Genomic DNA, 12,362 nt, shown 5'->3' with positions numbered 1-12,362 from the left:
GATTAAATCCTACATTATATATTTAAATATTTTCTGTAAATATATTTAATTAAAAGTAATATGCCTTCTTTTGTATAAAGATCATTCAAGCGATAATATGTATAAATGTGTTATTTACCCATTTCACAATTCTTTCCGGCATCAAAGCATACTGACCTGTAACATAAAAGAACGAAAATACGTCAAAACATGTTGGTTTAAACCAGATACAAGTAATTTTAGATTAGTTTTATCGGTCGAAGAACTTGATATAAAGATATGATTTGTACAAATATGACAATATTTTCCGTCGCAATCAATAACTGTGAATTATGTTGCTTGTTCAAAAGGTGATAAGTAAATTTACGATTTCAAATTAACTTTATCGGTAACACAATGAGCTTGATATCAAGATATTACTTATACAAATGAAACAATATTTTTTTGTATTTTCTACAATCAGAAACGCAAATTATATATTATTTATTTAGGATAACGTAAACTAATACAATAATATTATAAAAGAGTACAATCACAAACGAAAGATATAAAACAAGAAATTAAAAAAAATTGTTTACGTTTATCAAGAAAATTTTGAAGAGATTTTATATATTTTTTTTCTAAAATAGAAAAAGTCACACATATACATATTGTATATGGGTCCATTCCATGCCAAGTGGGCCACTCAAAACTTTTGGATTTTTCATTTGGCTGAAATTTTGATATATTATAGTACCCATCGCAAGAAGCTACCATAACTTTTTTCAAATTTTTTTATAAAAAAAATTCATATCTCATGACTATGTTGATAAAAAGATTTCAAAAAAATTATGGTAGCTTCTTGCGATGGGTACTATAATATATCAAAATTTCAGCCAAATAAAAAATCCAAAAGTTTTGAGTGGCCCACTTGGCATGGAATGACGCATATATATATATATATATATATATATAAAAGTATTTAAAACTGTACGCATTACATAAAGATATAAAAATTGAATATATTGTGTAATATTTAAAAATTATTTTGATGTATCTTAGCATTAATCACTAATTTCAAATATTTTTAATTATTTTGAATAAATAAATATTTTAAATAATATTGAATAATACAAATTCACTTATTTCTCTAAAATCGTATTCTAATACTAATTATATTCAGACTGGACTGGTGACATAAAAAATCTTACATTCAGAAAATTACAATTAAATTTTTTATTACATCATTAAAAATATTTTAATTACAAAAGAACGATATAATCTGAACAAGCTATTTAATGTTTATACATATTTCGTTTTTTTTAAATACTTATATACAATTAGCATAAAGACATACAAGTATCTTTTAAGTTATAACGTTTAAAAAAGATAGAGATTAATAATATACACATATATATATTTAGCAGCATTTAGTATAAAAAAATAGCAATCAGAAATTGTAATTTTTAAATATTATCGTAATATTTATTAATTTTATCGTCAAAGTCTAACTTTACAAAAAATATCAAATTGCTAATTTCAATTTTCTCATTTAAGAAACGACAAATTATAGTTACGTAAATCAAATTGTATGTTTGACCACAGTTAAAATAATTATATAAAATTGCCTAACGGAACCAATAGCACAAGTCATCCTGCTAATAGCCGTTAAAACAGAAGATGATAAGTGAGTCAATAGAATAATATTCCCTTGAATATACAAAATCGTCGAGTGAAAGGTAGACTCAACAAGAATAACAGGATTTAAAGTGCTTAACGAAATATACAAATTGTGTAAATAAACGTCTGGACTAAAACTGGCTAAACCATGATACAAAAATGTAAAAAAAAGTTCTATCTGTGTTTTGATATCAGTTTCCATTTTTCAATTTTTGAGAGATCTATAACTAAAGTTCAAAACAAATAATACAAATTTCGAGTCCTCATTCTAATGAACATAATTCTAACTTTTCTGGTCGCACAACTTATAACTAGTTACACAGAGAAAAAATAACACAAGCGCCATCGTTTCTCTCTCGACTTTCTAAATTTCATTAATTCAGACATCAAAAATTCGAATTTATTTAAAAGAAAATTTAATTTGTGTCAGTAATACAGATAATACTTTTTGCATTTGCAGAGCTTAATTCGCATATCTGACTATAGTTTTCAACTCTCAATTCGAAAAATATTCATTAAGGATAATTTACGTCAAAACTGCAAGAAATAATGCCGCGCGACCACCCTCCGACAGTTCTGGGACATCCAATAAAACGGTAGCCGGTTATTGTCAAGCATAGCTTCTTTCCCATTGCTGCCCGTGGGAATTAAGCGCACCGGTCCGTCAGACAACCGCTACGAACTACCGCGAAGCACAGCTTGTTCCTGAAGGCAGTAGTATTACCGTGCACTGGGCGGAGAATATAACGTGTATCTTTCAGTTAGTCACGATATACAACGCGGTTGTAACATGCGATAATTATGCATGGTCCTCGTATACAGAATCGTGTTTATTACAATGTACAACGGCGGTAAACGGCGGTAAACCGAAGAGTGAACCAGAATTAAAGTTAAAACTCTCTTCGCGCTCATTGACTCGCTCGCATTCACTCCTTTGGGTTGATCTGTTAATTACCCTAATTTCGCCAGGAAACAGATTTATCCATTAGCGTTATAGGTTTCTCTTTGTCTTTTTTCCGGACGCGTAATCTGTAACTTTGATTCGCTTTCTAAGTTCGCTCGCCAAAACACGCTGTTTGTAGAGGAATTCAGTTCCTGAAATAATTCAGCAGAAAGTCGAACAAGCAACACTATTTGTACGACTGAAAATAAATATGTATGCTTTATCTGAACTTTTAAAAGTTTTTTATTTACTAACAGTTAACATTTTATATTATCAAGAAAAGATGAAAAAGTAATGTTTTCAAAAAGAGACAAAATATAAATTTAAAAATAAATTTCAAGAATTTTCTTAAAAATACTGATAAAATTCCATAAAAATTTCTAATTTTCAAGGATACGGAAAAAGCTCTTTAAAAATTCTAAATATTTTCGGGTAGTAAACACGCTGGACTTTAAAGAAAAACTGAGCTTATATTCAAAATAAAATCCCTCTCATTTCCATGCTATATTATGTATCACATCTCAATTTTCGAGGTATCACACACAAGATAATCTGTCTATTATATTCTCAGCGCAGCTCGTAGCAACGTGTATCCAAGTTGGAAGGTTTCGACCGGAGGATCGATGTTCGCTTTCGAGATGTCGGGTCGCGCAGGAGCAGATCGAGACACGAGTATATGTTCGTGCGATCAGCTGTGCCGGATACTCGGTGGCCTCAACGAAGCGTTCCACGTGTGCATTCAACCCTTCTGAGTCATTCTACTCCCTTTATTCCCCGCGTGCCACTTTCCTCTCGTTGTAGCGGCTCTGCTCTCAATGTGTGACGCAGAGTGTTGCACTGCAGCTGAGAGAGAAAGGAACAGGGAGAAATAAAGAGGACCGTGTCGTAGAGAAAGAGAAGACGATGGAACGAGATGGCAGGGAGAGTCTTATTGATTTTTTCGAACATCTGATCGGCGAGACGAAGGAAACGGGAGATGAGGAGGAAATGGTTGAAGAAGGACAGCAAGATGAAGCTGTAAGAGCGAGAAGGAAGGAGTCTTTACGTTTTCTTCCATCCCTTTTCTGTCCGGTGGCCTTCGGTGAAGTCTTTAGTGTCCCGTACCTGTGTTGCCACGGTAACAGCCTAGATTCTAGAGAAGAGTTGGAGAAGACGAGAAGCAGATGGATAACTCAAAGAGAGAGGGGAAAAAAGCGAGCACGAAGAGGAAACAGCAAACAGAAACCCGTGTTACGCGGTCGGTTCTTTTGTTCCAGATTTCCGTGCCATCCGCAAGAATTAACATCGCGAAGTACAGACATGTAAATGCAGTACATTAGGAAGTTAGCTGGGTAATTCGGTGAATACGTAGAGTAGATGAGAGGGTACGAATACAGTTGCAGTTCGACGTAGTGTACGATTAAATGCTGTAGTTACTCGATCGGAACTGTAGCTGTTAAAGCATTTCCCTCGACATTTTGGAGAAATAAGAGAAATTCTTATGTACCTCCTACACTTTCTAGCAAATGTAATATTAACTACGCATTAAAGACGTTTTTACTTTCTCTCAGAAATGTTTTTTTTATCTGGATTCTGTAAAATTCTTTAAAAATCTAACCTCACGTTTCTATAAGATAATTTGCCTCTATCACCATTTAAAAATTTCTATTCCTCTTCCCGATTTTTGTCACCGTCGCTAATTAGAATAAATAACTCTCGGAAAATTGGATAATTAATGGTATGTGTGCCTACACTTATTTGTGTTTGCCAAACAAATGACTACGTCTATCATTCCCTCATCGCTCATTCCCTTCGTTAAACTGTATTTACTAAGACATGCGAAATGATGCAAGAGTATTCGTAGATTTATGTATCTCTTCTGCGTGTGTAAAGCTACTAAAGACCAGAAGTTCAGAGGAAGCTAAAGTATTAGCTTCTTCTTAAAGCGGGGAAAAACTGCGAAAATTACTTTATACCACGGCGTCATCATGTATTTTTTTTTTCTTTTTATTTATCGCACGGAAGTACACCAAGATTATATATATATATATATATATATATATATCTTCATAATGAGTCTAAAAAGTTCTACGTATACATATACACTCCAGGTCACAAGTTTGGATATACTGCTCTGAGTAGCATTAAAATGTGTGTCCGCCAGTTGTGTCCATCGTCAGCTCCCGAACTTTGGCGGGTGCTACAAGATTTCTGGACATCCCTGCTACAAAAAACACTAAATAAGCTTGTTGCTAGAATGCCATAACTTGTAAATGCGGTCCTGAACAATTTATCACATTTCTGTTAAGTGTATCTAAACTTTTGGCCTGGAGTGTACATACGTATAAATAGTTCTGTTATAATCTTAATATCATAAAAACATTTCAATAAAATTACAATATTCATATATAATCTTGTTTTATAGAAAATTGTATAATTATAATAAAACAATAGTAGGTAATATAAGAAACTATAATTTCATGCATGTATCGATGTACCTTTCTTATTATCATTTTTAAAACAAAAGATCTAAGAACAGATTCAATAAAAATTTCAAATATTTTATCATTTGTATCCTACATCTTTTAAACAATTTTTAATTACTAAAATAAATATTCTCAATTCTATACTTTAAATTTTATAATTTTAACAATACAATATATAGGATAAACCAAAAAACCGAAGAAGATTCTATAAAATATTTTTTTATAGATAAAAATTGTAATTCTGATTGTGACAGATTAATTCTAATTACAACAGTTCGCGCTATACAAGCGGCAAATTGTGCAAAGGAAATGTCAGAATTTTCATAAATAAACGATGAAGCCCACAAATCGCACTAATGATTATACGCGTCCATTGATATAGACAGACACCCATTCCGTTTTAGCGCTTATTCATTACACGGAAATATAGATCGTTCGCAATTATTTTTTCGCTAACCATCGTCCATTTCGTGAAAAGCTTTCATGTGAAAAATCGCAGGGATAACAAATCGACTCGTATGTAAAATCATTATTTCGTTCACGCACCAGTGGCTTATTAAAAAGGTCGCATGATATTTGTCTTCCGCGACGAATAACATGCGAGAGAAAAATGTTTTTTGCATACCGTTCGTTCACTGTAAATTCAATGGAAAACAAATTGAATAAAAGTGTATCTGATTAATTCTGGCGAAACAAAATATTTTCCCTATAAATACAGATATGAATAAGCCAGTGTTTTCAATATTTTTTAAATATTAGTAATTTACAAAGAGATATTCTTGTATAATATATTACATAATAAAAGACAATAATCATATTACAATCTTACGTTTTCTTTAAGATAATAAAACTTACTAAGAATTACCTACTTTCCAAGAATAACCTCATTTAATTGATAAATTAAGACCATCATTTGTCGCAGAGTTCTCAGAGGAACATTTTCAGAAAAGGTCATCATTTTTCACGGGATATCTGCTAACACCCAACATAAATCTAACGCAATGGTGGCACTAAAAATCACCGCAATTAAAAAGGATCCACTCTGAACGAACTAAGATTTGTGATCGCTCAGCGAAAAGTAAAGGTTGCAAATCTAATTGCAATTTTACAACCTCGTTCTCGATTTCTCGTCTCATCTTTGTTCCAACGACTAACCCAGCACTTCGGAGCTAACAGATCCGTACCGGTGCGGTGGATGGACTCGACACCCCGTGTAACGATGGGCATTCTGCCAGACAAGAACGTTCCGCATGCCAGAATACACAGAGCACGATAATCCAACCGCTCGCGTCGCGTTTCGGAAGATTTAAGGCCGAAAATAAGAATCCACTGAAAACTGCTGCGGTTTGCCTGTATGATTAGAGGAAAAAAGGCAACCGCATTAGAATACGATTCGTGCGATGATAAAATCATAAAATAAAGAGGGAAATAGTAGAAACACTCGCTTGATTCTAGAAGCCATACTGAAGGATATATTAAAATACAGAATTTTGTTTTTACTAAAATTTCGTTAAAATTATCGTCGAAAGAGAATGTCTATTTCTGCCACAAAAGTTTACTCTCTAGTCTCTAATTATTCTCCAGTCCCTCAAATGCATTTAAGCTTCCATGCAAAATAAACTTTTCACAAATTACATTTCTCGACGATATAAACAGATAGCAAAGTCATATTCTTTATTAAATTTAACAAATTTTAATTTAAAACTTAGTAAAACGTTTAAAGTTAAAAATTAAATAAATTTAAAAATGAAAATCCAATCAATTTAAAGTGAATTTAAAATTAAAGCTTACAATTAATTAAAACATTTAACTAAAAATAACGTTTATAAATAATGCGAATTCAGTTTGGCAAATAGATGTGCCAAAATTCGACTCATCTGATGATCAATGGCACGTTATTTGAATGAGAATGTATCTCACCAACACATCTCGGTATTGACGTAAAGCACGGAACTTTGTGACGCATATCATTCAGAATTCACATACATTCAATGCGCTTTTGCGACATTACATATGTATATACACATACGTACTCATATACTTGAGCAGTTGATAGAAGCGGCGGCATCAAAGTATACTTATGTCATCGTACGCGACAATGAATCTTTTAGAAGATATATATGTAGGCGTACATCACGTGAGGTTATGATTTCAAGTTGGCGTGACTCTGAGACCGTATAGCAAAGGCAAAAAACGATTTATATTCTTTATACGTGGGTTCTACGCGGCGGAACTATTCAGGCGGAAACGCTGAAACGGCGTTTTATCGCGGTGGCTTACAAACTTATACATATTTATGAAGAAACACATTGTTCCTTTCTTATGCACAATACACTGGCATGCGCTATAATAAATTCTAAGTATGTTTATAATTGCTGGTTTGCTTTGATTGGTTGCTATATGTTGCAACGATATATAGTTATACTAAGTTTATGAATATTCGGTATATATATATGTATTGTCTTTTAATAAATTCCCTGTTTAAGAAATGACTTATGACGGAGAAAAGGGAGGGGGTTTCTACCGATGTAATTTAATTTTTATCTCTCAGTTCAATTAACTCTTCATATATCTTTGTTTAGTTCTTTTTTATATATACATTTATAATATTATAAAAATAAAAAATAAACAACTGTTTAAAAATTTGATTAATTGCTCACTTAATTTTTATTTAATGTAAAAATTATTATTATGTACTAAAATATTAATATGTACTATTTACAATATAAAAGAGACAGTTCGTAAACATGAATAAAAGTCAAAATCGCTATCGGGAATTTCGATCAGGAACGCATCTATATAGCAAAGCCGGCGGCAAGCGTATATTGATCCTAAGGATGTCAAACCGGAAATGACGAAAAGGAAAGGAGTTCTAGGTCGATGGCTCCGTGAACCCAACGGACTGTAACCCAGTTTCTCGAAATGCGTGGTCGGGTTCTCGGGCGATGCATCACATACTACGTGCGCGTATGTATGACATGTGTGGTTGAGTATACCTGATCGTACATTCGCCAATCCATCATTGGCATGCACAGCCACGCGTATCGATTCTAAACGCGCCGATACTTTCGTTCCGATTAGATCTTTCACCAAAGTTCGCTTTTGTTTCAAATATGTCACGAGAAATATAAATAGTAGCTCTCTTTTTTTCATTTTCTCTCTGTACTCTCTCTCTCTCTCTCATATCCCTTTTATCGATATTAGTAATTATAATGCATGTATATACTCTATTACACGTGTACACTGGGTGATTCATTAGCGCCTTTCATCTGTATTTCTGGTGTTTCTAAATTTAAAATGGAATGACGCAAGAGACGATGAGTGGATTTTAAACGACGCACTTTCTATTCGTTATATATTGTAAGGACTACTTTTTCTGCAAAAATGATAACTATATATATATACATATTTATACGTATACATATATCTGACTTTTGCATCTAATTAAGTATTTTCAGGCTCTAATATTTATTTAATGTATATAAATGAATTAATTAAAACATTAATGAATTACTTTAAATCTACTCTATATGTACGGATAAATGCCAAAAAATAAAACAATACGATGAAAAAGACTGGTTTCATCTATATTTTCTATTTTTCATTGTCATTTTATTCGTTGAGGATGGAAACGTTTTTCAAAAGGATATTCATTACCGTCAGAGATAGGTCGACTTCCGCCGAAGAACAATATTTAGCGGAAGTACGCGCTACAGAGCGAAAGTCAACGACCATAGCGTGGGTTCACGGCTTGACAATAGAACATTTTTTTCATTTATAATCAGTAAAAATAGTTATAACCGACAGTTTCTGTCTGCGTTAGAAATATCCGTGACTTGCGGTTACGTCTATACTTTCACTCTTATTTCCTCTACTCGTTGTAATTTATTGCAATTTGATACATACTTCATTTTATTCGCGTAAAAAAGCCTCTACAATTGCTACATTAAAGATGCTGGCACACAGATATTTCTCAGTTTTAATTAATAAATTATTTATCTCCTTACATTCATTGAATATTAGAGAATGAGTTCAGAAAAATAACCACAGTTATATGGTTATTCATTTTTAAAAAATTAAAAGGTTTGTGATAAATTCAACTTTTAAACATTAATTTATTCATTTTTAACTAAATTTGTAATAAAGAAGAGAGAGAAAGAAATAAAAACATATAATCATTTAGCGATCTGACATTAAAAATTAAGATATAGCGATAAATTATAATCTCCCATAAAATTTTAATGGAGGAAAAATCGATTCTGTAAATCAAAAATTTATGAAACAACTTCCGGCGATTCTGATGATATTCTATGTAAATGGTGTTCGATTCGAACAATACAATGTACTGCGTATAAAAGATGTGATACGGAAGATGCGTGCTTTCTGGTCAAATAGGCGGATCTGCGCGGAAAGCTCATTATCGACGAAGAGTGAAAGTGCATCCGCGTAGCGGCCATCACTTTGTTAACAGTCATTTTTTCCGGCAGCGCTTTCGCACGAATCGGTAATTCCGCTCGGTTTAACGATTTAGAATCACCTTATACCGTTATTGGCGCGCAAATATCCAATCTACGTGCTCGAGGTGCAAGTTCGTGAATTTCAATTGCAAAACGCTCGCGAGTTTACGCAACGCAATCGCGCGCTATCGATGCTATAATCGCGCGACTGTTTCGTGGAGCGGAATCAAAACGGATAAACAGGTTTTAAGTCGAAAACACGTAAACAGGCATTACACTTGATCTCCAATGACTCCAATAGAATTGGAAAATGAGCGCGAGATAGAAACAATTGACTGAATCGTATTTTTCAAACTGTATATAAAGGAAATAGTCACATTAAAAAATATATTTAAAATTATAATAAAAGAAAGATTTTCAATAATTCTTTTTAATACAACATTTTGCTTAGATACAACAAAGAAAAATTCAGAATAGCTGCATTTAATTCGCAAAAATCGTAAAACCTGGAAAGATCTTGTGTACAAGTAATTCTAGCTCTAAGCAATGAAATACAGACCTAGCTTGAAGTCAATTTGAGAATATACTGATTTATTGCCAACTAACCATATATGCGAGCCATATCGATGAACTAGTAAAAGAAACCATAGACTAAAATAATATGCTGACGAGTAATATCGATCGTGCGAGGGCTCTTTCGAAAATATCCGTAAATGTAGCCAGATACTTCTCCCGAAGGTACTATTATCCTAAACGTCGGTCGGTTTCTCTTCCCGTGCTAAATTGTTTTCGTGATAATCGACCATCCGCGTTCCACAGAAAATAACTCAAATAGCATTCCTTTGTACATCCGAAAGAATAAAGGTTCCATTTCGATTACTATTCTAATTAAGAATTAGCTGCAGTGAACAAAAACATTTCATCATTATTACTACAAATTAATGAGTAAGTATTTATACTGTAAAACTTTACGTAATTTTATGTTGTTATACTGTTTAACAAGAAACGATTTTATTTAACGAAACAAAGTTAATCGTATCTTGCATATAGTTTTGTGAATGTTGGAAAACTATGGAAAACGATTATCTTCGTTCTTGTGCATTTTTTTGTTGAGTAGTATTATCGTTATTATATTAGACATGCCCCTGTCTCTGTCTCTCTCTTTTTTCCTACTTTCAATCTTTATAATTAAAATAATAAATATTCAAATAGAATCTATTTAGATTTTTTAAGATTTTGTATTTCAGATCCTGATTGAGATCAAATCTATTCTATTTATAAATATATATATTATACAATATATCTTTTTTTTATTCTGATCATGATGGATGAACGTTATTGTGAATAATTTTAAACACGATTTATCACACGCTTTTTCTACATCTTGCTACTGCGAACTTCGAAGGAAATACGCGAATTTTCCTGTTGTTAAAGATACCTTCTGTCACTTTCACTCGTTTTTCCACTTACTTTCTACAAATAGGCCACCTCCTCTTTCTTTGCTCGCATTGAAGAAACAGGACCGACAATACAGCTTTGTTCACACAATAAGTATTTATCAACAGCTATACTTTAAAAAAATTAAGAAAGAGAGAAATGCATATCACTTTCTTGCTTTGAAGTTTTCACAAAATAAAAAGTTTCTTGTACATGCTATGCGATTAGCTGTAAATACAGTTATATGATTTTCTGAATTTTTATCAACTTTCCTTGAGAAAAATAGTAGGTATTTGTTTGCTGATAAACGGTAGCTTACATACTATACTTACAATTAGATTTCAACGTTCTCTTCTATTATGTGGCACTTTCTATTTTTAATGAGGCATTAAAAAGTAAGGATTTGATTCGACATTTGTTATAATGTAAAGTTGAGAAAGCCTGATAAAATCAAGAGATAATATTTGAATAGACGATAATATTGCAAACATGAGCTTTAGATTAGATAAATAAAACTCGTAATTAAATCACATTTGATGCTAAACGTAAGATAAATAGAGATAATTATGTGTTTATTGATACATGAACTTACACTTCACATCTCTGCTTATCTAATAAAAATAAAAATAAAATTTTGGAACTTTTAGTCTTAAAAAATATAAAAAATTACCAGAAATTTAAAGATAATTGTTAGGTGCAAATTATAATTTGTTTAAAGTATTCATATGTACGTTACACATAATATAAAATAAAATCTTTAAAGAACTATTTTTCGTTATCTCCCCCATTATTAAGTTAGAATTATAAAAACAACAATCAAAAAATAATTAAAAAATGTAAGTGTGGCACCAAATAATATACATATGTAAGATCTAATAGAATGTACATTAGAAAAATTATTAATTTATAATAATTTATATTAGTTTATAATATAATTTGCAAAGTTCAAGTTAATAAAATCAAGAAACACTTTTTATTATTTTTATTATAGATTATTCATGTTCGCAGGGGGATGGGGTAAGATATTTACATACAATTAAGAATCCAGCTATTTTTCACAATAGTTATTTACCAACCTGAGAGGTAGGATTTGGCGCAAATAATGTAGCTGCACATCCGCCCTATTTTCGTCCATACTGTCTTAAAGAGCTCAGAATTGTACATCGGTAAACAATGGTGATCGCCCCTTTCCCTGATCTGTTCCTCGACTGCCCCACCTTTACACTCACGCATTCGCATGTCGCCAGACATGTATTTTGCCGTGTTATTGCGCGAATGCCGTTGAACCCGCGTGTGTAAATTCACGCGCTGAAATATCACGCCGATCGTCACAATTTCCGAGATTTCGGCTCCGAATTACGTATGAGCTCGTACAATTGTATGTTCGTGTGGACAAAATATATCCATGACTCCTACAAAATG

At 32.3% G+C, this 12,362-nt stretch overlaps 1 protein-coding gene across 1 annotated transcript in view; it reads right to left on the bottom strand.

Annotated features, from left to right (window-relative positions):
* The window catches only part of trc (Serine/threonine-protein kinase tricornered), a 60,937-nt gene extending 48,885 nt beyond the window's left edge, over positions 1-12,052 (bottom strand). The window contains exon 1 of the mRNA XM_018539990.1: positions 12,017-12,052. The gene's annotated coding sequence lies outside the window, so the exon portion shown is untranslated. The remainder of the gene's footprint in view (positions 1-12,016) is intronic.
* Positions 12,053-12,362: the final 310 nt, after the last annotated feature.

The sequence above is a fragment of the Cyphomyrmex costatus genome, unplaced genomic scaffold, assembly GCF_001594065.2.
Source record: "Cyphomyrmex costatus isolate MS0001 unplaced genomic scaffold, Ccosl1.0 scaffold23, whole genome shotgun sequence".
Classification (NCBI taxonomy): domain Eukaryota; kingdom Metazoa; phylum Arthropoda; class Insecta; order Hymenoptera; family Formicidae; genus Cyphomyrmex; species Cyphomyrmex costatus.
Note: the sequence above shows the minus strand (reverse complement) of the source record. Positions and strands in the feature narration are given on the sequence as shown.